The sequence below is a fragment of the Odocoileus virginianus genome, chromosome 32 (assembly GCF_023699985.2).
Source record: "Odocoileus virginianus isolate 20LAN1187 ecotype Illinois chromosome 32, Ovbor_1.2, whole genome shotgun sequence".
Classification (NCBI taxonomy): Eukaryota; Metazoa; Chordata; class Mammalia; order Artiodactyla; family Cervidae; genus Odocoileus; species Odocoileus virginianus.
In genome coordinates, this window is record NC_069705.1 from 12,153,876 (window position 1) to 12,177,258 (window position 23,383).

The following is a 23,383-nucleotide window of genomic DNA, read 5'->3' on the forward strand; positions in this document are numbered from 1 at the left end:
CATCATGATAGCTGTATGTTTATTCCAGAAATTTTATTTTTCTTGTCCATATTTCAGTGAAATCACTAATCGTAGCATTATAACTGATACTGTCACACAGTTTGTGTTGTATTGTTGTTGTTCAGTCACTAAGTCATGTCCAGCTCTTTCTAACCCCATGGACTGCAGCACGCCAGGCTTTCCTGTCTGTTACTACCTCCTGGATTTTGCTCAAAATCATGTCCTTTGAATCTGTGATGCTATCTAACCATCTCATTCTCTGCTGTCTTCTTTCCTTTGGCCTTCAATCTTTCCCAGCATCAGGGTCTTTTCAAATGAGTCAGTTCTTCACATCAGGTGGCCGAAGTATTGGAGCTTCAGTTTCAGTATTAGTCCTTCCAAAGAATATTCCGGGTTGATTTCCTCTAGGATTGACTGGTTTGATCTCCTTGCAGTCCGAGGGACTCTCAAGAATCTTCTCCAGAACCACAATTCAAAAGCATCAATTTTTTGGTGTTCAGTCTTCTTTATGGCCCAGCTTTCACATTGTACATGACCACTGGAAAAACCATAGCTTTGACTGTATGGACCTTTGTAGGCAAAGTGATGTCTCTGATTTTAATATGCTGTCTAGGCTTGTCATAGCTTTCCTTCCAAAGAGCAAGTGTCTTTTAATTTCTTTGCAGCAGTCACCATCCACAGTGATTTTGGAGCCCAAGAAGAGAAAATCTTCCACTTTTCCCCCTTCTATTTGCCATAAAGTGATGGGACCAGATGCCATGATCTTTGTAGTTTTCTTAATGTTGAGTTTTAAGCCAGCTTTTCACTCTCCTCTTTCACCTTCATCAAGAGGCTCTTTAGTTCTTCTTGGCTTTCTGCCCTTAGAATGGTATCTGCATATCTAAGGTTGTTGATATTTCTCCCAGCAATCTTGATTCCAATTTGTGATTCGTCCAGCCTGGCATTTCGCATGATGTACGCTGCATTTAAGTTAAATAAGAAGGGTGACAATATGCAACCTTGTTGTACTCCTTTCCCAATTTTGAACCAGTCAATTGTTCCACGTCTGGTTCTAATGCTGCCTGTTGACCTGCATACAGGTTTCTCAGGAGACAGGTAAGGTGACCTGGTATTCCCATCTCTTTAAGAATTTCCAGTTTGCTGTGATCCACATAATTGTGTTGTATGGACAACACCAAAACAGACAAACTTTCTCAACTCGTTGTAGTTTTTAGTGTAGTCTTTTATTAATTTTAATTTGGAGAAATTTTTCTTGGCTGAGGCAGTAGCAACTGGAATCATTAATCTCAGTCTTAACACAATATAGACAGGGACTTCCCTGGTGGACTAGTGATTAAGACACTTTGCTTTCTAATGCAGGAGTTGAAGGTTTAACCCCTGGTTAGGTGGGTAGGATCCCATATCCCTCACGGCCAAAAGACCAAAATGTGGAGCAGAAGCAATATTGTGATAAATGCAATAAAGACTTTAAAAATGGCCCACAACAACATCAACAAATTTTGGGAAAAAAAAACACAAAGATTTAGAAATGAACATGAAATTTTACTTATCCTGTTCAAACATCGAAATGGGTAACATGATAAATCAGAAAATATTACAGAGTACATCACTTTTATCATATTTATGGCTATCACTTACACCTTAATTTTCAGTGTCTTTTAAAGAAATGCTGGATCAGCTCAGAGATGGAAGAGCTGGTATCATGCTTGACCTTTTTGAATTTAGGTGTGCGTGTGTGTGCTTAGCGGCTCAGTCATGTCAAACTCTTTGCCACCCCATGGACTGTAGCCCACCAGGCTCCTCCGTCCATGAGGTTCTACAGGCAAGAATACTGGAGTTGATTGCCATTCCCTTCTCCAAGGGATATTCCCGACCCAGGGATCGAACCCACATTTCTTACACTGCAGGAAGATTCTCTACTGTTTGAGGAACCAGGGAAGCCCTTAAACTCATATAAAGATCTAGAAATGTAAGGCTTCTCAGGTGGCGTTAATGGTAAAGAACCTACCTGCCAATGCAGAAGGCTGTTATAAGAGATGTGGGTTTGATTCCTGGGTCCAGAAGGTCCCCTAGAGGAGGACATAGCAGCCCACTCCAGTATTCTTGTCTGCAGAATCCCATGGACAGAGAAGCCTGGTGGGCCATATATGACAGTGAAAATTAAGGTGTAAGTGATAGCCATATATATGAGCATTTTAATTTGGAGAAAAGTCGCAAAGAGTGGGACATGACTGAAGCGACTTAGCACGCATGCACACTATAAATGTAAAGTAATATAAATTGCTGAAAACTGCAAAATATTTCTAAAATGCTACATGCAGGTCCTGTAAGTACCATGATGAGTTAGAACATGAAGCAAGAAAATGTACACTTATGTTTCCTGGGAAACAATACTGCATTAGGTAAGAGTGTGGCGCATTCATGCTGAGAGAAAAACTGGAATTGGTCAATTGCTCAGTTCTCACTCCCAACACAAGCCTTCTGACTCTCCGATCATCTCTATGACCTAAAGCACTGTCAGTCCCTGACATCAGCACTGGCACAATCCACAAATCTTTGTGGATCTGGACAGATGGAGAATGAGAGATGAAAAAAAAGTTACCTGGGGCCCGAACAGCATCAGCCACGAGCATGAACATTTAGGTAGGTTATCTGCCAGCACTGAGTCTGGGTCCCGAGCAACAAAAGCATCCACGCGTTCTTCTTTTCATTTTTAATATATATTCATTTATTTGGCTGGGTCAGGTTTCATTTGCTGCACTCGGGATCTTCGTTGCATTATGCAAGATCTTTTGTTGCTGTGCACAGACTCTCTCGATGTGGTGATTGGGCTTAGGTGCCCTGTGGCATATGAGATCTTTTTTCCCTGACCAGGGATTGAACCCATGTTCTCTGCATTGCAAGGCAGATTCTCAACCATGGGACCACCAGGGAAGTCCATCCCACGCGTTCTCTAACAAATCTTTTTTGGGGGAGTAAGTTTGTGATATGGGAGGTCACAGATACGTGATATTCTAAGTCAGGGCTTAGAGGCCCCCTTGCAGAGAAGAAACTCATCCTATGGGTGGGCTGTCAGGCCTGGAACAGTGGTCCTGCCAGGAGTTGGAATAAAGCATAGAGTCGGCCATTTGGAAAGTGGGTGGGCAGTGGCCAGACAGTGTGTGAATTAGCATCCATGAAAGAGACACAGCCATGCAGATGGGTGGACAGGTAAGGGTTAAGTGGGGGTGGGGGAGAGCAGCTTGGTGAGCCCATGGTTCAAAATCTCCAGACCCCTTTTGCTGAGACTGAAGCTTCTAGAACATTCTCATCTGGCGCAGAGCTGAGCCTGCAAGCACCTGGAATTTCCCAGGGAAGGTTTGCCCCCTGAGAGGCTTTGGTGGGGTCCCTGTGATGGAGAGGAGTGAGGCACTGATAGAGTTACAGTAGAGTGACTCGGGTTCATGACTAAACCACAAGCTCTTTCAAGACATCCTTCCTGTTGATCTTCCACTGCGTCCCCAGTGCTTGTTAGACAGTAAGTGTTTTAAAATATGTATTTATTCATATAATTGGCTGCGATGGGTCTTATGGCATGTTGTGGCGTGTGGGACCTTCATTGCATCATGTGGGATCTTTCAGCAGGGCAGATGTTCTCTCTAGTTGCATCCTGAGGGCTCACTAGTTGTGCAAGCGGGCTTAGTTTCTCTGAGGTGGGCTAAGTTTCTCTCTTAATTCCTGGACCAGGGATCAAACCCAGGTCCCCTGCATTGCAAGCCAGATTCTTTACCACTGGGCCACCAGGCCAGTCCCCACACAGTGCGTATTGATAAACATCTTTCCAATGAACACTTAAGTGGTTAGAGGTAAGCAGTGAACACGAACAATGAGCACTTAAGAGGTAGAAAAGGCTGGTTTTGCATTCTGGCAAGGGATGGGGTGCAGAAGAAAATTCTAGAGATCGAAGGGCAGAAAAGTTTTGTGTCTCCAGGATTCAAACATCCTGTGCGGTGAAATCTAATTATGGAGATTTTCATACCTGGCAAGTCTGAAGCAAGCAGCAGAGGAACAACTAGAAGGATGGAGAGGCCCATAAAACAGAGATTTCCACCAGCAGAGAGCTAGAATTCCTCTAGTTCCCCCACTCTGCAATACCCCAAGTGTTTCTCATAGCCCTTCCCACAACGTAAGCTCATTTACTCCAAGCATCCATCTGAACTTGGCTGGCCATGGGTATCATTCGATCTGCTTTATGGGATGGGAAATGAGGCTGAGAAAACATTAGCGATCTAAGAGAGCGCAGAGAATGAAGGTCGCCAGTGGACAGGGCTTCGGTCTCTGGGCTCCCCAGGTAGCTAATGCAACACGAGGAACATGCCTCTGGCCACCTCTTTCTGACCTGAGGCATCACTGTGGTCCCCTTGGCTGCACAGAGCCTTCAAGAAACATGTAAAGGCAGGAGAGTGAATGTCTCAGCGAAGACCTGCAGCGGGCCACCCCTTGCTGCTTTCCCGATGACAGGGTACATCCTTCACGGCGCGTCCTCCCAGCATTTGGCTTGGAACATGATGGGGCTTGCGGAGGGCTCGGAGATCCCCAAGGGTGGCAGGTGCCAGATATTAACATAACAGCAACTTTTGTCAAGCAGAAAGCTCCCTCACGCTGCTGATGTTGAGCTCCCCAAAGTTTAGAAATACGCAAAATTGGCTCACCGGCATCTTTACACCTGGCCGAACCTCTTAACGGCGTCTCCCCCGCCCACTCCGTGTGCCCAGCAGCAGGCTGCCTCGCATGCTCCCCGTTCTCCTCTCTCCTCCCTTTCTTTCGTCTCCTGTCAGATTCCTTCCTCCCAGTCTTGCAGGCAGTGAGTCATTTTTCTGGTGCTGTCACTTACTGCTACGCCTAACTGCTGCAGTTCAGCGTGGCCGAACTAATGATGCAGCAATTAAGAGTGATTAGGGTTATTGATAATAAAGAGACTTCATAAACGTGATTAAACGCACTCATTAATGAGCGCGCAGTGGGTGCTTGCGTGGGGGTGGCCTGGGGTGGCATGAAAGGTGGGAATGACGGGGAAAAGAATCTTACTCTGGGGAGGTCCTGGTGTGGATCTGAAGATGGCTGAGAGGTTTGGCAGGAAGGTGGGGAATCCCCGGGGGCTTGGACTTTGAGGAAATGGCAGCAAAATTGCTGTCTAGAAGACATCACTCATTTCTATGGTGTAAGTAGGGGGTGGGACCAAGCAATGAGATGTTGAAACAGAAGAGCCTTCAGAATCACCAGAAATGGTCCAAGCTTGAGATGTGTTTTGTCTTCACCTTTCCCGGAGGTGAATGACCGAGGCTGTTATGAATTTACACAAGCAATGTTCTGCCCCCAAAGCTCTCCCTTGGAACCATTGCCCTGCCAGCTCTTAGGATTAAGGATGGCAGCAGCATCTTTGTGCTTTTGATCATCTCTCTGCTTGCTGGGGATAAGGGTATCACTTTAATAGCATCCTTCTCTGCCTCTCTTTCTAGATAAACCTCTAGTGGGCTGGGGAGACAGAGGATATGGTCCTCATCCTCCCTGCCGTGTTTAGAAACTGTGGGGAAACCTTACAGCTCACTTCCTTCAAGGATCTAGAGAATTAACTCTGACCTCTGCTCAGAGCTATGACAATTCAGAGAGGAGAGCTTCCAAGTCCATCTTCGCAAATAAACCTGAGTTTAAATAAACTGAGGGTTGTTTTTTTTTTTTTTTAGAAAAAATAAGAAAGCAAACTTTTTATAAGAGGAACCCCAATACACATGCCGAACACCCACTTTGCTGTGGTGGTTGTTCAGTTGCTAAGTAGCGTCCAACTGTTTGCAACCACATGGACTGTAGCAGGCCAGGCTCCTCTGTCCTTAACTGTCTCCTGGAGTCTGCTCAAACTCACATCCACTGAGTCAGTGATGCCATCCAATCATCTGATCCTCTATAGTCCCCTTCTCCTCTTGCCTTCAATCTTTCCCAGCACCAGGGTCTTTTCCAATGAGGGCTTCCAAATCTATCTTCACTTGTAGATTCCAGATGGTACAAATAAACCTGAGTTTAAATAAACCTGAGTTTAAATAAACTGAAAGAGATTTTATTTTTAGAAAAAATAAGAGGAACCCCAATACATATGCCAAACACCCGCTTACCTGAGAGTAACATGCTGCGTAGTATGGACTCCTGCCTTGGAGCAGGCTCCCAGGAACTTTGAGACAAGCGAGTCATTAACTAGCCTGTGGTTACTGATACTTCCAAGCAGTTATACTGAATTTCTCCTGTATCAGTCAATGATTTTTTAAAAAATGAATTGGTAACATCCCCTTGTTTGGCTTTGGTTAGTCTGGGCTCATGAAACTATGCTGTGGATCCTCACACCGTGCTGTTGACCCGCCTGGGGGACCCCTGCAGCTGGGAAGTCTGCTGTCTGCCCTCCACGCCATGCCCTCTGGTCCTCTGTGGACTGAGGCTTCCTGTTGGGGGGAGGATTTCACATGTCAGGGGGGCACATCACTCACTCCTGCAGCAGAGTCGCAGCTGCAATGAAATACTTGAGCTGTTGTAAAAGATTTACACGCCGTCGTGTAGCTGATACTGTGAAGGGAGATTTAACAGGCACCTTCAGTCTGCAAACGCCATTGATTTAGCCCTCGACCCACTTCTGTCACGTGTTGAGCTGCTTTGGGACTGTTATCCAGTTGACAACATCCATCCAGAGTCCTGGGTGTAGACAAATGCACCTCGGAGGGAGGAGGATGGACAACAGTGAGAGGAACCCCTGGATCTCAGGATTGGATGCTCCTTAAATTTCATCTCATGTTGAATCCCTTTAGCAGCATCCCTGTCACACACTTCTCGCTCGTCACCTTTCAGGGAAGCCCATTTATTTATTTGAGGGGAACTTGGACTGTCAGAAAGCTTTTCTTTAGCTTGAGATGAAATCACCAGGACCTAAAAGTTACGGTGCGGGATCGCTTTGTAGGCAAGACCAAGTGATAATGAGGTCTTTTTGGTAGTTGAGCAGCTCAACTTCCTGGAATGGATATCAAAGCGGGCCCTGTGGGGTACTCCTCTGGAGGGCAGAAGACACCCTGAGATTTTGGTGGTCCTAATTTGTCCACTCAGCACTCATCTGTTGACCTTTATTCAAGGTGCCCTGGAGGATAATTGGTTCTTGTCTTAGAGGAGTTCAGAGACTGTAATAATTGGCAATGTCATATTAGCTCATCCAGGAACTATAAAGCATTCAGAAAGAGAGAAATGAAATGTGCATCAATACCCTTAAGTCACACAAACACTTTGACCAAGAAACTCCATATCTAGGAATTCAAACTTAGAAAATAATGCTAGGACAAAATTAACATGCGGATGTTCACTGCAGCGTTATTGACATGTGTGTGTTAGTCACTCAGTCCTGTCTGACTCTTTGCGACCCCATGGACTGTGGCCCACCAGGCTCCTCTGTCCATGGGATTTTTCCAGGCAAGAATACTGGAGTGGATTGCCATTCCCTTCTCCAGGGGATCTTCCTGATCCAGGGATCGAACCTGGGTCTCCTGCATTGCAGGCGGTGTCTTTAACATCTGAGCCACCAGGAAATCAACATTATTGATAATAGCCCCAAACCAGAAATAACCTTAGTGTCCAATAATAGGGGAACAGTTAGATAACTTGTGGCTAAATTAATTCAATGAAATGCTATGCAGTCACTAACAACCATGCTTTCAAATAATGTTCTAAGGTCATGGGGGAAATTCTCACCATGGGATCTTAAGTGAAAAAAAACAAACAAGATGTAAAACCATACATCGAGCTTTCAACATCTATCTATCTGCCATCTGTATTTAACACTGGCTATTATTAACCTCTTTACACTTGTCTGTGTTTTCCAAAGTTTACAGTGAATGCAAAACAGCATGATTTTTATCATCAGAAAAACTCAATGTACATATTTTTCTTGGTTTGTCTCTATGGTAGAAAGGAGAAGGTAGGACTAGCTGGATGAGGAAGGGAAGGCATTTGTAATCCAAGCAGGGATAACATTGGAGAGGAAAGACTGCCCAGTGCTGCTGGCTGCCTATTGCTCTATCCTGAAGCCTGGAGGGGCAGCTGGGAGGGAGAGGCAGAGACTCGGGGAGGGACCTTCCAGAGAGACTCAGTAGAGGGGTGATAGGGATGCAGGAAAGGAGGTTGGCAGATATACAATCTTGCCAGCATTGCAGGTGCCGTCCTGGTGAGGTACTCCACTTGAAGGGGCCCCGTGAGGATGCCCCAGGCCAGGTGCGGGAAGCTTGCCACGTGGTTTTCTTTTCAACAGCTGGCCGTCACATCCTCGGGTTTGACTTCTCCTGCCTTGATTTGAATTTAACTGAAATTCCAAGGAATGTATGCATTCCAGCTTGCACAGTGCGTTTGAGCACACCCTGTCCACAAGAGCTCGTCTTTCCTCCAAAGTACAGGCCTGGCCTCACTTCCTCTGGCTGCCAACCCTCCTTTCTCTTCCGAGCACCTGTAGCACCCCGCGCCTGCATTCCTCACTCACTGCCTCAGTTATCAGCTACCTTCGTGCAGACCCATCTGATCATCTCATTAACTAGACATTCAGGCTTGGAAGAGCTGAAACTCTGTCTGAATCCCTTTATGTCCCCACATAGTCTGCTGAACTAACACAGTGTCAAAACTGGAAGGGCTGTCTCAACGTGATCCCACCCGGCCCTGCATTTTAGAGGCTGTAAGAAAGTGAGAGAGATTGGGAGACTGGTCCAAAGTCACCTAGCAATGGATGAGAAGCTGTTCATTCATTTAACAAGTATTTAGTGAGCTTGTGTCTCTTGGCTTCTAGATTGGGGCACTCGGTCAACGATTCTTTGCTGATTGAATGATGACACATTGATTATATCCCTCCTTATGGTCAGCTTTGACCATAAGGAATATTTTTTCAGCACCAGTTATTTGCCAGACACCTTACAGGGAACCAGTCTCTCTTTATTCCTCATATCCCTCCTGTGGCATCCTTTATTTTTACAGATGAAAACTAAAAAGGATTGACAACCCAAGCATGGCACACAGATAAAAGGAACTGGAATTCAACTCCAGGCTTGCTCCTGAGAGTTCAGGGCTGTGGCCTTGACCCTACCCCCCAGACTGGGGGTGGGATGTCGAGAGCCATACAGGGCGACTCTGCTTTCAAGGTCGATACTACTCACTCTTCAGCCTCCCAGTAAAGCTCTGACCAACAGTATCTGTTCCTTGATGTCCTCTGTTGAGCTGGCTTTAAGATAAAATTCTTTTCACACAAGGAGACCCAGCATTCAGTTCAAGGTAGGGAAGAGGTGAGGCCTGTCTTCCTCTGGTGGTTTTGCACGTTTGGCACTGAAGCCAGCAGTCTAGAAAACAACAGCAGTCAGCCTGCACCAGGAGAGAGAAAGAGAAAATTCTATCATGTCAGAATAATGAGATCTGTGATTTCAGCACTTACAGGGTCAAAGACACACACAATGTGTTATCTGTAATGCTCTCCTCCTGACATTTGGGGAAATTGCATTTATGCAGAGGACACGGGACACGGAAACATGGGACTCCACGGATGCCACTCAAGAGCTGACAGACTGCAGCTCCCCTGCCCTGGGGGCCCTCTGGGAAGACAGAGGTGCGGCCTGCCCCGGTGACAGCGGGGGCCTCTCGGCTCCTGGGGCCCTGCCACTCCAGTGATAAGGGGACATCCCGGGGTTTGCCGGGTGGTTGATTGGTTGACTGAGGAGTTAGATGCAAAGAGGTCTCTTTGGGGTCCTCTGTGTGCAGAACGAGGTCTTCTTTTAACCCCAAATCTTCTGGAGCGCCTTCCTCTCCCCCCCGCCCCCTAGCCTTTCCCAGATGTTTGATAACAGCTCTGGGTTTCTTCGGGTGTAAGTTTTAATTGTGGTTGGGGTCTTCCACCACTCTCCACTTCCTGCTCCCAGAGGCTCCCCGTCACCACGGGAATGGGGCTTGGCACCCTAAGCTGACTCACAACAGTGAGTTTATCGCCCTCTCTGACGAGCTCCTGCATCCTTCCTCCTGTCTCACCGCTCTCTTTATCTGCAGTGGCAGTGATGAAGTGATTGATTACCCTGCCTCAGACGTCTGTGCAGTTTTAAATTTAATCCTGCTCACAACAATAGGCAGACTGACGGGGAGGTCCACGCACTTGTGTGTGTGCATGCACGCGCGCGCACACACACACACATACATACATTGCTGAGCAAAGCAAGGGAGGGAGTAATTCTCTCCTGGACATGACATTTCAAAAGGTTCCTCTCTCTGCTAGCAATCTGAGAACCGTTTTCTTGTCTGGTTCTTCAGGAGAGAGTGAGGGGTTTGTTAAATGGCCCTGACAGTGCATCTCCCATCAGAGATTCCTCAGAGGCTGGTCTTTTCGGTGGCAGTCACAAGAGGATGCTGGACTGATGAACAGCTTGCAAAAAATTTTTTTCTTTTGGAGCAGAACTCTTTTTTGAAACGAAAAATGTACCTGGAACTCTAATGTAAGAAATAGATCAGAGTGAAGAACTGATACCCTGGCCAAGCTAACTCTTTGGTCAGGTTCATGTCAATATCTGTGGTGCTTCTCAAGTACTGCTTGGAGTACTTCTCAAGAGCCCCGGGAGTCTGTAATACTGGACCAGTTGGTAAGTACTTACCAGCCATCTCTAAGGACCGGAGAGGTTAAGTGATAGACCAAGGTCACACAGCAAGTTGGCAGTTGAGTTGGGTCTGCAAGCCGGGTTTTCTAAGGTCAGATACATGAGCCATATTTACCCCTCTGTGGGCTTCCCCGGTGGCTCAGAGGTTAAAGTGTCTGCCTGCAATGTGGGAGACCTGGGTTCGATCCCTGGGTCGGGAAGATCCCCTGGAGAAGGAAATGGCAACCCACTCCAGTATTCTTGCCTGGAGAATCCCATGGACGGAGGAGCCTGGTAGGCTACAGTCCATGGTGTCACAAAGAGTGGGACATGACTGAGCAACTTCACTTTCACTTTCATCCCTCTGTGAAGCAATGGAGAGTATTTTTCCCCATTGCCCCAGAATCAGTGATTAAGGTCCACAGCTGAAGATAGGAGGCGATAAATGCCACATTTTAAAGAGAATCACTAACAACGGGGCTAGAACCTTCTCCTAGAGCCTCCTGTGAAGGGATTGTATTGATACCCTCCCCTATAGTCATCAATTCTTGAAAGAGATATTCCTCAAAAAAGGGACTTGGGGCAAAAATTTGGAAGGGAACCAAATTTGAGTGTCTGGAGCTGGGCGAGGGGAATGATGTGGAGGACAGAAAGCCAGAGATGGGTCTCACCCAGCAGAGGAGCTGGGGAGGGGACGGCCTGAAGGATCCTCCAGAAATCACAACACGTGCCCCACAAGGAACAGTGACTCTGATCAGTGTTGACTCAAGGAGCAGCACAGGCCCCAGTGGGTAGAAATGGGCTTTCCTGGTGGCTCAGAATTAGAGAATTCACCTGCATTGCAGAAGATGCAGGTTTGATCCCTGGGAAATACCATGAATAGAGAAACCAGGAAGGCTGCAGTCCACGGGGTCGCAAAGAGTTGGACACAACTGAGCAACTAAACAACCACAACAACAGTGGATAGAGTTTCAGTCTCTTACAAGAAGGCACGGGATTTCTTCCTCCTCCAGCCTGATAGCTTTTGAGTTTCTAAGCCCTCAAGTTCTGCCAATGATGAGGGAGAGGAGTAACTTTATTTATTTTTGGCTGCCCTGTGTGGGATGCAGGATCTCAGTTCTCCTCCTAGAGGTTGAACCTGTGTTGCCTGCAATGGGAGCTCAGAGCTCTAACCACTGGTCTGCCAGAGAAGTTCCAGGAGTAACATTAAATTGTATGTAAAATTGAAGTTTTCAAGGGCACTGGATTTCTTCATCAACTTTTTATTATGTAAATTAAAACTATGCAGAAATGTTGAACAATTAAAACAACGAACATCCCTCTAATCATTCTCTAGTTTCACTAATTGTTAATAATTAGTTGGCCTACGTTTGGGTCTATCTCTCCACCCATTAATTCCAAAGTATACAGCAATGTCATGACACACCTAAACATCTCTTAAAATTAAGGTGATTCTTCTTATAATCACCAAACCATGATAAACACCTAAAATAATTCCCTAATGTCATCCAACACACTGAACTAGACTGTTTTCATCACTGGACGAGACTAGAAAGCTATGGAATTTGCTTGGGGTGTTATGAAGGAACGGGAGAAGGGGATTAAACTTATCACAGTTTGAGGCAGTGACTGGAAGAAATAAAAGCCGTTTCATGCTTATATCCCAAAGAGCTGAGACTTCCTCAGGAACTTGGTATAGTTATCCTTTCCAGCCCTTAAGGGAGATTAGAATGCATGGCAGTTGTTTGGGTAGATATCATGAAGAAGCGGTGCCTTCCTGTTCTCTTTTCTATCTTCCTGATTCACAGCTGGTCTTCAAAGATGACTCATGTCTCTCTGTGTCCATTGCCCTCCTGTGTTTAATTTGAGTTGGCCCATGACTCACTCTAGCCAGCAGAATGTGGCAAAATGGCCCAGTGTTAGCCCTGGAAGCTTTCACTTTTGTGCTTTTGTGAGTCCTCAGCCACCAGGTAGGAAGCCCAAGTACCCTGCAGAAGCATAGAGGGGCCATGTAAAGGCTACATGGAGAGCAAAAGGACTTGCGACTACAGAGAGAAAGGCCTAGATGTCCGCCATCCAGATGGAGCCTCGTCTTCCCACCTTCCGTTTCAAGGCACCAGACGTGTGAATGAGCCCACCAACACTTGCAGCCCTGTCCAACCCTCAAAACACTGCAACTCCAACGGACATCACATGGAGAACAACCACCCAACTGAGCTCCGCCAATCCTCAGGGTCATGAGAAATAATCGAGCCACCCAGTGTGGGTGTGATTTGTTATACAGCAATCAATAATCAGACTCCGAGCTCCAGAAGCAAAGACTGTGTTAGAATCAGAAGCAGGCTTTCCACAGAAGAGATTCCTGTGGGAATATGAAGGGCAAGGATCCTGTCTAAGCCCAGCAAGTGACATCTTCCTGCTCCTCCAGTCTCTTGTCTGAAGGGCCAACATCCATGAGGGGCAGAAATATATACTTTCTTCCAAATAACAAGCAGCAGGGCTGGGCATCCAATGACATTATGATCCAATAGATGCAAGAGAATGATATTTGATGGAGGCAGTGATGACAGATTATCTTGCCTATCTAGAGACAGCACTCCGTCTTACCTGGAGCTGTCCCTAGAGACTGATGAAGGCTGTTTCTCCTACTCAGCTTCCTGAGCAATAGGAACCAGCCACTGAAGGCTGAGTCTGCCCGAGGCTGGAGCCAGCTCCCAGGGGCTCCTTTGATGATGATGAAATCGACTCATAGTGATGTAAAGTGGGCAGCCCTGTCCAGCAGCTGATCTTTTCTGGCAATTATTTGGAAGTAATGAAAGTGAATGCATGACATTTACAAAGAAACTCCTCTGTCAGCAGGAAAGCTGCCACATTCTCCCGCACCTCTGAGAATACGCTTAGCTTGAAATAATGTTCATTTTAGCCAAGTCGTAAATTACAAGTGTGTTGGGGTCCGACGGGATTTATTACCATTTGGAAGGAGGTTATTGGGCCTGGAGCGTGGCTGCTGCATACGGCACATGGTTCAGAGTGGTGGCTGCGTCGTGAAGTCTGCAGCCAGGGAGGGTTCCTTTCTCACCTTCTCTTTGGCACGTCTCCCCATTCGCCTTTGCAGTTCCTCTCTGGAGGTTTTTAACTGCTAATGTTCCACAGAAACACCAGCAATTAAGAGCACACTGCTGCAATCCGGTTTCCCCAACTGTTGCTTCGATTTGACCGGACAACGAGCCTGTTGATGAGCAGGTGGGCTGGGCCTTCAGTCCCCCTGGGGTCGGGGGAGGGCAGGAAGGGCGGGCCGCACAGCTAGGCTCAGCTGAAGACCTGGGAATGCGGAGTGGGCAGAGCGGCGGCTGTAGACTCAGAGCCGGCATCAAGGCCGACCTCTCAGCGCCACGCCCCTGCCCCTCATCATGTGGGAAGAGTGGGCACTAACAGGAGGGTGGTGCTCAGCTTCCCCTGACCTCTCTGGTTTTCCTTTCCTACAGATTTATGGACACTCAAGCCCCTGAGTTTATTCATTTTTATTTATTTTATTTTTTTAAGCCCCGGAGTTTAAAGCAACCTCCTTTTCTTGAGAATAGCGCTGGGTTAGCAATAGACAACACAGTTTGCTGATCTCAGACTCAGGAGGCCTGAACTTGAGTTCTGCTTCTGCCACAGACTCTTTATGTGACCTCAGAGAGGTTTATTGGAGCTTCAATTCCTCCCAGTTGTGAAATAGAGATTAACAAACAAACAAACAAACCCAAACTGTCTAATCAGCTCCATGGTACCATCTTGAGTATCAACAGAAGATGGTCTGTGGATACCTTCTAGGCACTGTGTGAAGACCCATCACTGGGTATGCAGAGAGGGGGATGTTGTGGCCTTGGAAATACTCTGCAAACTATAAAGGGCATGGTGTCCTACTGTGCTTACTTAATTACATGTTACATTAGTTTCCAATTGCTGGCCTAATGAATTAAGCAGCTTAAGTTAGTGGCTTAAGACTGTACCCGCTCATGATTTCCTACTGTCCATGTACCAGGGGTCTTGGTGTGGTGGGTCTGGGTCCTGTGCATAGGGTCTCACAGGCTAAATCAAGATCAGTCAGTGGGCTGTGATCTCATCTGAGGCTCCGGTCTTCCAAGTCATCCAGGCTATTGGTAGAATTCAGCTCCTTTTGGCTGTAAGACTGACACCCCTGTTTTCCTGCTGGCTGTTGTCTGGAGGTCACTCACAGCAGGAGGAGGTCCCTCGAAGGTTCTAGTCACAGAAACTCATCACAGATGCTCTGGCACATGGCAGCTGGCTTCTTTCAGACCAAGGTCAGTGGTCCGTGCTGTCTACTGCCATCCCAGTGTTATCCTCGCCAAGAAAAGGAGATTGTTGGGGCTTGAACTTATTTCAAAGGCTTCCCTGATTATGTCAGGCCCACCAAAGATAATTCCCCTTTGGATTAAGCCAAATCCTACTGACTAGTAGCCTAATCTTGGGAAGGCCCTCCCATGCTATTCACCATTCCTGCCCGAACCGGAGGGGAGGGTGTTGCATGGGGTGAGTACATCAGAGAGTGGGAATCCCGGGGCCATCTTGGAATCCTCCCCAGCCTACATGCACATCCTGAGATGGCCTGGATATTGCACATGGGGCTTCTGTCTTTCTTTTGGAGGAAACAGGGACCCACTTCCTTTCGCTGGCTTCAGCCACGCAAGGGAAAAATGGCAAGGCTGAGGAGCTGTGTTGTGCGTCAGGCTTGGTTCCTGTCCCTCTCTTTCTCCCACTTGCTCCTTTGGTTTCCAGGGTCCTAGGGGCCCTTCCCTCTGCAGGCTTGAGCTGATGCGTCTCACTGTTAGACTCCTCCGAGAACGTCAGAGCTGGAAACTTCCTTGGGTCTCATCCAGTGCCGCTCCCCCTGGGAAAATAAGAATGTGTCTAAAACACAGACTCACCGGAGAAACTGATTTGGTAGGTCCACTTTGTGTCTGCTTCTGCTGCTGCTGCTAAGTCGCTTTAGTCGTGTCCGACTCTGTGCAACCCCATAGACGGCAGCCCACCAGGCTCCTCTGTCCACGGGATTCTCCAGGCAAGAATACTGGAGTGGGTTGCCATTTCCTTCTCCACTTTGGGTCTAAGAAGCTCTATGTTTTTTTTCTTAGCATTTTATTTATTTATTTTAACACCAAAACATTTTGTACTGGGACATAGCCAATTAACAATGTTGTGGTGGTTTCAGGTCAACAGCGAAGGAATGCCTCAGATGAATGCGACGAACTGCTAGGTTTAGAACAAACCAAACCAAACCAAACAGGAAACCTTAAAACCTGAGGTCCGGAGACTTAAGCTGACTTGCTTTATCTGAACAACCTGGGCCTGTCTTGTGTGCCCGCTCCAGAGCTAGGAGTTCAGTTTATAGAGTCTGCTTTCACTTTTTCTTCTCAGGGGTCTAATCCTGTGTTTGTCACCCTCTTATTTTATTTTATTTTATTTTTTTGGCTGCACCTTTCCTGACCAGGGATCAAAGCCAAACCTCTTGCTTTGGAAACCCAGAGTCTTAACCACTGGACCACCACGGAGGTCCCCGTCACCCTCTGAGCGCAGATGTGAGCTTTGCTGAGATCAAGAGTGACCAGGGAGCCCAGACCCGCACCTCCATCTCCAGCAGCCCTGGCGGGGACAGCGTCGGGGGACCCTGGGTGCCTCCCCTCTGCGTATTGTCACTGACAGTCCCCCAAAGCCCACCACTGGGCCTCCCCAGCCACATCCTGAGCGACGCGCAGGCCCGCACTGAGGGTGGGTGTGAATTATTTAGAGGCGCCGGTGGAATACTGTTGTATCGGTAACACAGACGATCTGTTTGTGGCCTTGGGGCGCCTCCGCCGTGTGCTCCATCACTGTTTCCCCTCATGAATAATGGAGCAGCTGAATTACTCTGCGTGTATGGGATTCATACCCTGAGAAAACAAGGTTGCTCTGAAATTAATTTTCTGTACTAAGAGAGTGACAGAAAATCAATTAATCGCACATTATTCTATACGGAGACAGAGGAAAGGAAGCCGTGGAAATGGCTCAGGCCATACGTCAGCGAATGCCCAGGGTGGCCGAGAGCTTTGGTGGATGCTCCGCTGAAGTAGGTGGCACCAGAGGCCGTGTGACCTGCCAGGAGAGGGGTCAGTGGGCACCAGGGGGGTGGCTTCCTGGGCCTGCCTCTGTGCTGAGTGTTTTCTCTCCTGGCAACTGGGTTGGTCACGGTTCTCTCTGCCTGATGCTGGCTGTCCCTAGAGCCATGTCCGCATTAAGGAGAAGGATGGGTCATCTCTGAAGCAGACTGTGGACCCAGCTGTCCCCAGAGCCCGCCCAGCTCCCCAGGAGGCTGCTCACTGATGAAGGTGAGGTTGACCTCCACGGGCACTCCTCTGCCTGCATCTGCATCCCTCAAGGAAGCCGCTGCCTTTACTGCTTTGCTTTCTCCCCTTCCACCACAATTACATCTCAAGTAAAAAAAAAAATCTCCTATGCTGCTTTTTTCTGAGGTTCAAACACCCTGGAGGATGGGAATTACTGTCTGCCCTCGGTATTCCTAGCTGAGCAGAGCCCCAAACAAAAGAAGGAGTCTTTCATGGTAAGTTTTAAGCCAGGAGACATTTGATGGAGGAAGATAATGTGCAGGTCAGGGGGCATCAGATGGTGAGCATTCCTGGACTTCCGAGGTGATCACCCCCCTGTGGGTAGCTGTTTATTCTGTGCATCTGTCAAGTGGGTACCTTTTTGAGTAAATAAATCTTTTTTGTCTATCAGCTGAGAAGGAGGCTGGGATTTTATAGATAAAATGTAGATGACAAAGGAGACAAAGATGTTTAGGACTGTCCCCCTGCCCTACTCCTGGGAGATCAAGGTGAACCAGCTTCTCTCGCCATCACACAGCAGCTCCATGGGGGCCCCGCCCAGCTCACCCCCTAATGTTCTCAAACAGGGGTGGCAGGGAGACAGAGTCCGGAAAGCCTAGAAGTGGGGATAACCGTGGGAGCCCTGTCTTTCCCAGCCTCGTTGGCTGCAGTGGAGAGTCACCTGGACCCAAGGGTGACCTTGGGTGAGATCACCTCCTGTGATCTCACAGGAGGACCCAGCAGAATGAGGCTGGACCTCGGAAAGGGGCCTGCCGGCAGCCTCAGCTCCAGAGAGGAGGGAGGGATTTTAGATCTCCAGTTAAAACTGTTTCCCCTCCCCAGACTCTTCTCATTGGATTTGACATTATGCTGAATGGATGGGTTGAAGGCTAAGAAGGTTTTGAAGAAAGCCTTTCTTGCTGGCTTGTGCATTCTGTTACACCACATTCTCCTCCTCCACTAAAAGGAACAAATGGCCTGCTTATCAGCTGCCTGAGCCCTGACACACGGGTGTCCCCCACCCTGCAGGCAGGCTGACACACAGGCAGACATGTCACATCTTCAGCTTCTGATGGGCGGCCTCGGCACGGCCAGACCCGGCGGCTGACAGGCAGGGGTAAGTCACTCCCCGCTCGGCTCCAGTGACTCCGAGTGTCCTGATCAGCGATGTCAGCATGGTGTTCGTGCCCCAGAGTCTGTGACAGGAGATTTCAAAGCTCCCCATGCAGGACGGTAGTAAACAGACTCAAATCAGGCTCTGGACCCATGTGGAGGAAGGCAGAGGGGGTGCAGGAGGTGAGGAGTACAGTTGCAGGAGCCGCTGAGATTTTTTACCCCACGACCAGGCACCTGCTTTGGATTTCAGATTGCCTAGAAATCCAGTTTCCCCAAAAAAGTCATATTAAAATTATACTATGGGAGTTCTTTTAAAGGAATTAGATGTGGAGTGGGGCAGGCATTGTTTCAAGCTTTAGCAAGGGAAAAAATACTTTTGGTGATACGAATTTTAGCTTCTTCCAACTCTTGCTTCAGTGTAAGACTCTTGTTTTATGTTGTTGTTCAGTCAGTCAGTTGTGTCCGATCTTTTGCACCCCCATGGACTGCAGCACACCAGGCTTCCCTGTCCCTCACCATCTCCCAGAGCTTGCTCAAACTCATGTCCATTGAGTCAGTGATGCGATCCAACCATCTCATCCTCTGTCATCTCCTTCTCCTCCCGCCTTCAATCTTTCCCAGCATCAGGGTCTTTTTCAATGAGTTGGTTCTTTGCATCAGGTGACAAGAGTACTGGAGTTTCAACATCACTGCTTCCAGTGAATATTCAGGGTTGATTTCCTTTAAGATTGACTGGTTTGATCTCCTTGCAGTCCAAGGGACTCTCGAGAGTCTTCTCCAACACCACAGTTCAAAGGCATCAATTCTTCAGTGCTCAATCTTCTTTATGGTCCAACTCTCACAACCACATAAGACTACTGGAAAAACCATAGCTTTGACTATAGTGATGTCTCTGCTTTTTAATATACTGTCCAGGTTTGTCATAGCTATACATATACTCAGCTGAATGCAGAGTTTCAGAGAATGGCAAGGAGATATAAGAAAGCCTTCTTACATGAACAACGCAAAGAAAGAGAGGGAAAAAATAGAATGGGAAAGACTAGAAATCTCCTGTTTTATAAAAGTGCTTTTTAGAAAGAGTGTAGCTACAGCCTGCGGGGCTTTTGAAGAACATGTCTTTCTTTCTCATGAAGTTGGGGCATCAGCTGCTGGCTCCACTCTCTGAGGACCAGAAGCTCTAGCTCTGGCTGCCTTGAGGCAGGATCCGGAGGAGCTAGGCACCCTTGTCTGCTTCCCTTCCAGGTGAGGGCGCGGGAGGCTTCGATCTTCCGCCTGCATCTGCAGCATCTTTGGTTTGGGTTCCCTGCCTCGGTTGCCCCCATCCTCAGTGGAGGTGAGGGGGGCAGGCACTCAGTCCAACAGGGAAGGAGATTCAGGTCAGAGACCTCTCCACACGCATGGGGTGCCTGCTCCCCGCCTCCACAAGCCCCGCCCCGCCCCGCCCCGCCCACGCCGCGCCCACGCCCCGCCCCGCCCACGCCCCGCCCAGTCTCAGGGTCCCGCCTCTTCCTCAGTGAATCGCCAGAGGAGCCAACCCGGATCCCTCCAGTGGGGCCGTGGGCCTCCGTACCTTCCGTCTGCCCTGGATCTGTACGTCCATCTGTTTAGCAACTCGTTAGGAAGGTGACAGCTCTTGGGCTGTGTGTCCCCTGGCAGGCGTCAGAGCCTCTTGCCAGACTCCAGCGCTCTCCAAACCAACCAGAAGTCACCCAAGGAGCAGAACCAGTGACGGAAGGATGAGGGCTGGTGAGCGACCACGAACAGTCCCCCAGCTTTGTGAGTTATATTAGTGCCTCGCCCACCTGCAGTATTTCACATCCTACTTCCAGAAACGGCTGTCTCTGCTCTGGAGGAAGAGACAGTTTTTCCATTTTTACAGACGGGGCACGACACGTTCAAGGGGGTACCTGGAGAGAACCAGGGACTCTTGGTTCAGGTCTGTTTTGCCAGGCTGTGAGTGTGATAGAGACAGGCAACTGGCCTGTTTGTTTCTACTACCTGCCTTAAGTAAAGAACCTTTTGGCTACTTGTTGATTTTCAAGATGGCTCCAGAGAAACAGCTACAGAGGCGGATGGACAGTCTTTCTACCAATCTGAGTCAATTGACACCGACAGAACCCACATTGTAGGTCAGCCACTGGGCTGCAGGGACGAGAATTGGGTGTTCCAGTAAGCAAGCTGGGAAATAAGCATCTGTCGTTCTGTGGGCTCCCATCTTCTGGTTTCTATTGGCCTTATGAAATAAGAAGGAGAATGGTCACTTTCCTATTTTGTTTGTTTGTTTTTTTCAGCTGCACCATGAGGCATGACCAGGGATCAAACCCAGGTCCCCTGTATTGAAAACTCCAAGTCTTAACCACTGGACCACCAGGGATATCTTACAAATGATCACTTCTTGAGCACAGTCTGTGGTCTGGAATCAAAGCCTGATGCTTCACATATGTGCCTTTACTTAAGCATCACCATATACCTTTGAGAAAAGTAAAAGAGTGATCCATTTTACAGCTGAGTCAACTGAAACTAGGAGGAATCAGGCAGCTTGTCTGAGGTCCCACAGTTAGCAAGTAACAAAGATGGGATCCATCACAGACCAGCCTGACACTTAGGGTCAGATGTCACCCATCTGTCCTGTCCCCCAAATTGTTCTTCTGTGGGTTTAGCTGAACCCCTTGGTAATGTTGGTTTTGCTGACTGGTGCTCAAGCCTCTTTTTACATCCACTAAGACCCTTTCTGCAAGATTGACTTTAAAGGGAAGGAGACAGTACCTTGTGACCAGCCTGGTCTGGTAAGAAGTCCCTCTGGCAAGCAAGCTGGTTTGACACTAACATGCAATTTGCATCTACATTCTGCTAGCTTCCAGCTCATGCCCTGTCTATTAAATACACTGCATAGTTCAAGACTGTGTATTTAATGTATTTAAATGGAATGTAATGTCTTAAAGTTGAGTTGAATAGTGGCACAGCTACCTATGGTGGAAAGAAAAATGCATCGAACATCCCAACATCGTAGCATGTAGGTTCGAGTCTTGGATTTGCACTTTAACCAGTTGAGTGAATGTAGCTAATTTAGCTCTTCGCTGAGCCTCCATTTCTTTATTTATAAGATGGGTATAATTATATCTTCCTACCTTTCTTAGCTTGTATGTATGTGAAATGAAATAATGCACAAAAGGTACCTCATGGTTTGTAAAGTGTTACAACAACCTGATGGATAATTAGGATATATATATGTACTTCTTTTTCTTATTTGCCATCTTGATTTCCTTCTTAGAGAAATGGAGAGACATCACACATTTTTTTTTTCTTTCAGATTTCCCTTCTTCCGACCAAATTGCCAGTAGAATGAAAAATTACCTGAAGGAAGAATTCTTTGCAAGTGTAAAAAGGCATCTCAGACAACAATGGCTATTTCTTTTAACCTTTTAAAAAGCTACAAGATGCCATGAAAATATAGGGAACTTGCAAACAAAGATCTCTTGGAATGATGTATTACTGTTGAGTGGGATGAACTCACTAAGCTGAAACTGTCAGTGAGTTTGACTGCAGTGAAATGACATCCTGGAATTCCAGTAAGCAAGGTCTACACTAGAGGAAGTGTTACTTTTGTGTGGACAAAAAGGTCTGCTTTTGGGAATTCCCTGGCAGTCTAGTGGTTAGAACCTGGAGCTTTCACTGCTGGGGCCTGGGTTCAACCCCTGGTCAGGGCACTAAGTTCTCATAAGTCATGGCCAAAAAATAAAAAAAAGAGTCTGCTTTTGATGCTTTCCTTGGTCAATCCATCACCACTTAAAGAATTTTTTTTTTAATGCAGACTGCTTTTAAAGTCTTTATTTAATTTATTTTATTAATTTATTTTGTTTCTGTTTCATGTTTTGTTTTTTTGGCCTCAAGGCATGTGGGATCTTAGCTGCCCAACCAAGGATCAAACCCTCAGCTTCTGCATTGGAAGGTGAAGTCTTAACCCCTGGACCACCAGGGAAGTACCCACATCCTTATTTATTTATTTATTTTTTTAATGAAACTGCTTTCAGATGGGGCTACACTCAGTAACTGAGTGTGTTCACCGCCTGGTCTGTGAGACAGTGATGACTCAAATGGCAACAGACAGCACATACTATAGAAAAACCCCGTCTCCACCCTCAGCTCTGGCATACAGGGGCCTGGCTTCGATGGGACAGGTGAGGTGACCTGCCTCATGTCACAAGCAGGCCTTGGCAGGGCTGACTGTGTATTCAACTTCCTGCCTCTCTGGACAACCCATATTACTTTGCATTCCGCTAATTAACTCATCATCCGTCATGTCATTTGATATCTCCACTCATATGTTAATATCTTCATTTTATAGAATAAACACAGAAACTCTTATTTACGCTGAGAAGGAGATCCACCTGTAGGGTGAACACAGCGTGTCTAGGGTTGGCGAGCAGGCTGAATAAAGGCAGCTTTTGACAGGTGGCAGGCTGGTCTGGGTCGACCCTACTATCAAAGACAACCCCTTGAGTGTATACCGAGGAGCGCCGGGCCCCTCACTGACACTTGCTCATTACAGTGACTAATTAATATGTCATTGGCCTCTAATCATGAATCTAGAGTAGATTAGCAATGATGAAGCCGTGGAAATTAATTTACAAACATCTACATATTTCTCCTTGACCCAGTGGGGCTCACAGGTGCCCTCTGGAAAGCAGAAACAGGGAGTCGGCACGCAGGAAACAGAGGACCTAGGAAAATAGGAGAGGTTCAGACACCACTGCCAAACTGGGACCAAGACCCTTCACCCAGCAAGTGGCCTCATGGAACGGGGTGACCTGAAGGAGTTAGCAATTAAAAAATCAAGTAGGTCAGAAGATTAAAGGACCCCTCCTTTGATGCAACTGGATGTAGAGTTTTCAACAAAATGAATGCCTGAATTACATGACTTAAGGGTAGGCCTTCAGTCATATCCTCCTGCAATGCAGGAGACCGTGGTTCGATTCCTAGGTCGGGAAGATCCCCTGGAGAAGGGAAAGGCTACCCACTCCAGTATTCTGGCCTGGAGAATTCCGTAGACTATATTGTCTGTGGGGTTGCAAAGAGTTGGACATGATGGAAGGACTTTCACTTCCACTTTCAAGGGTAGGCACTTCCCCGGAGGTCCAGTGGTATAGACCCTGTGCTTCCATGGCAGAAGGCACAGGTTCAATCCCTGGTCAGGGAACTAAGGTCCCTTATGCTGTGTTGTTGTTCACTTGCTAAGTTGTGTCTGAC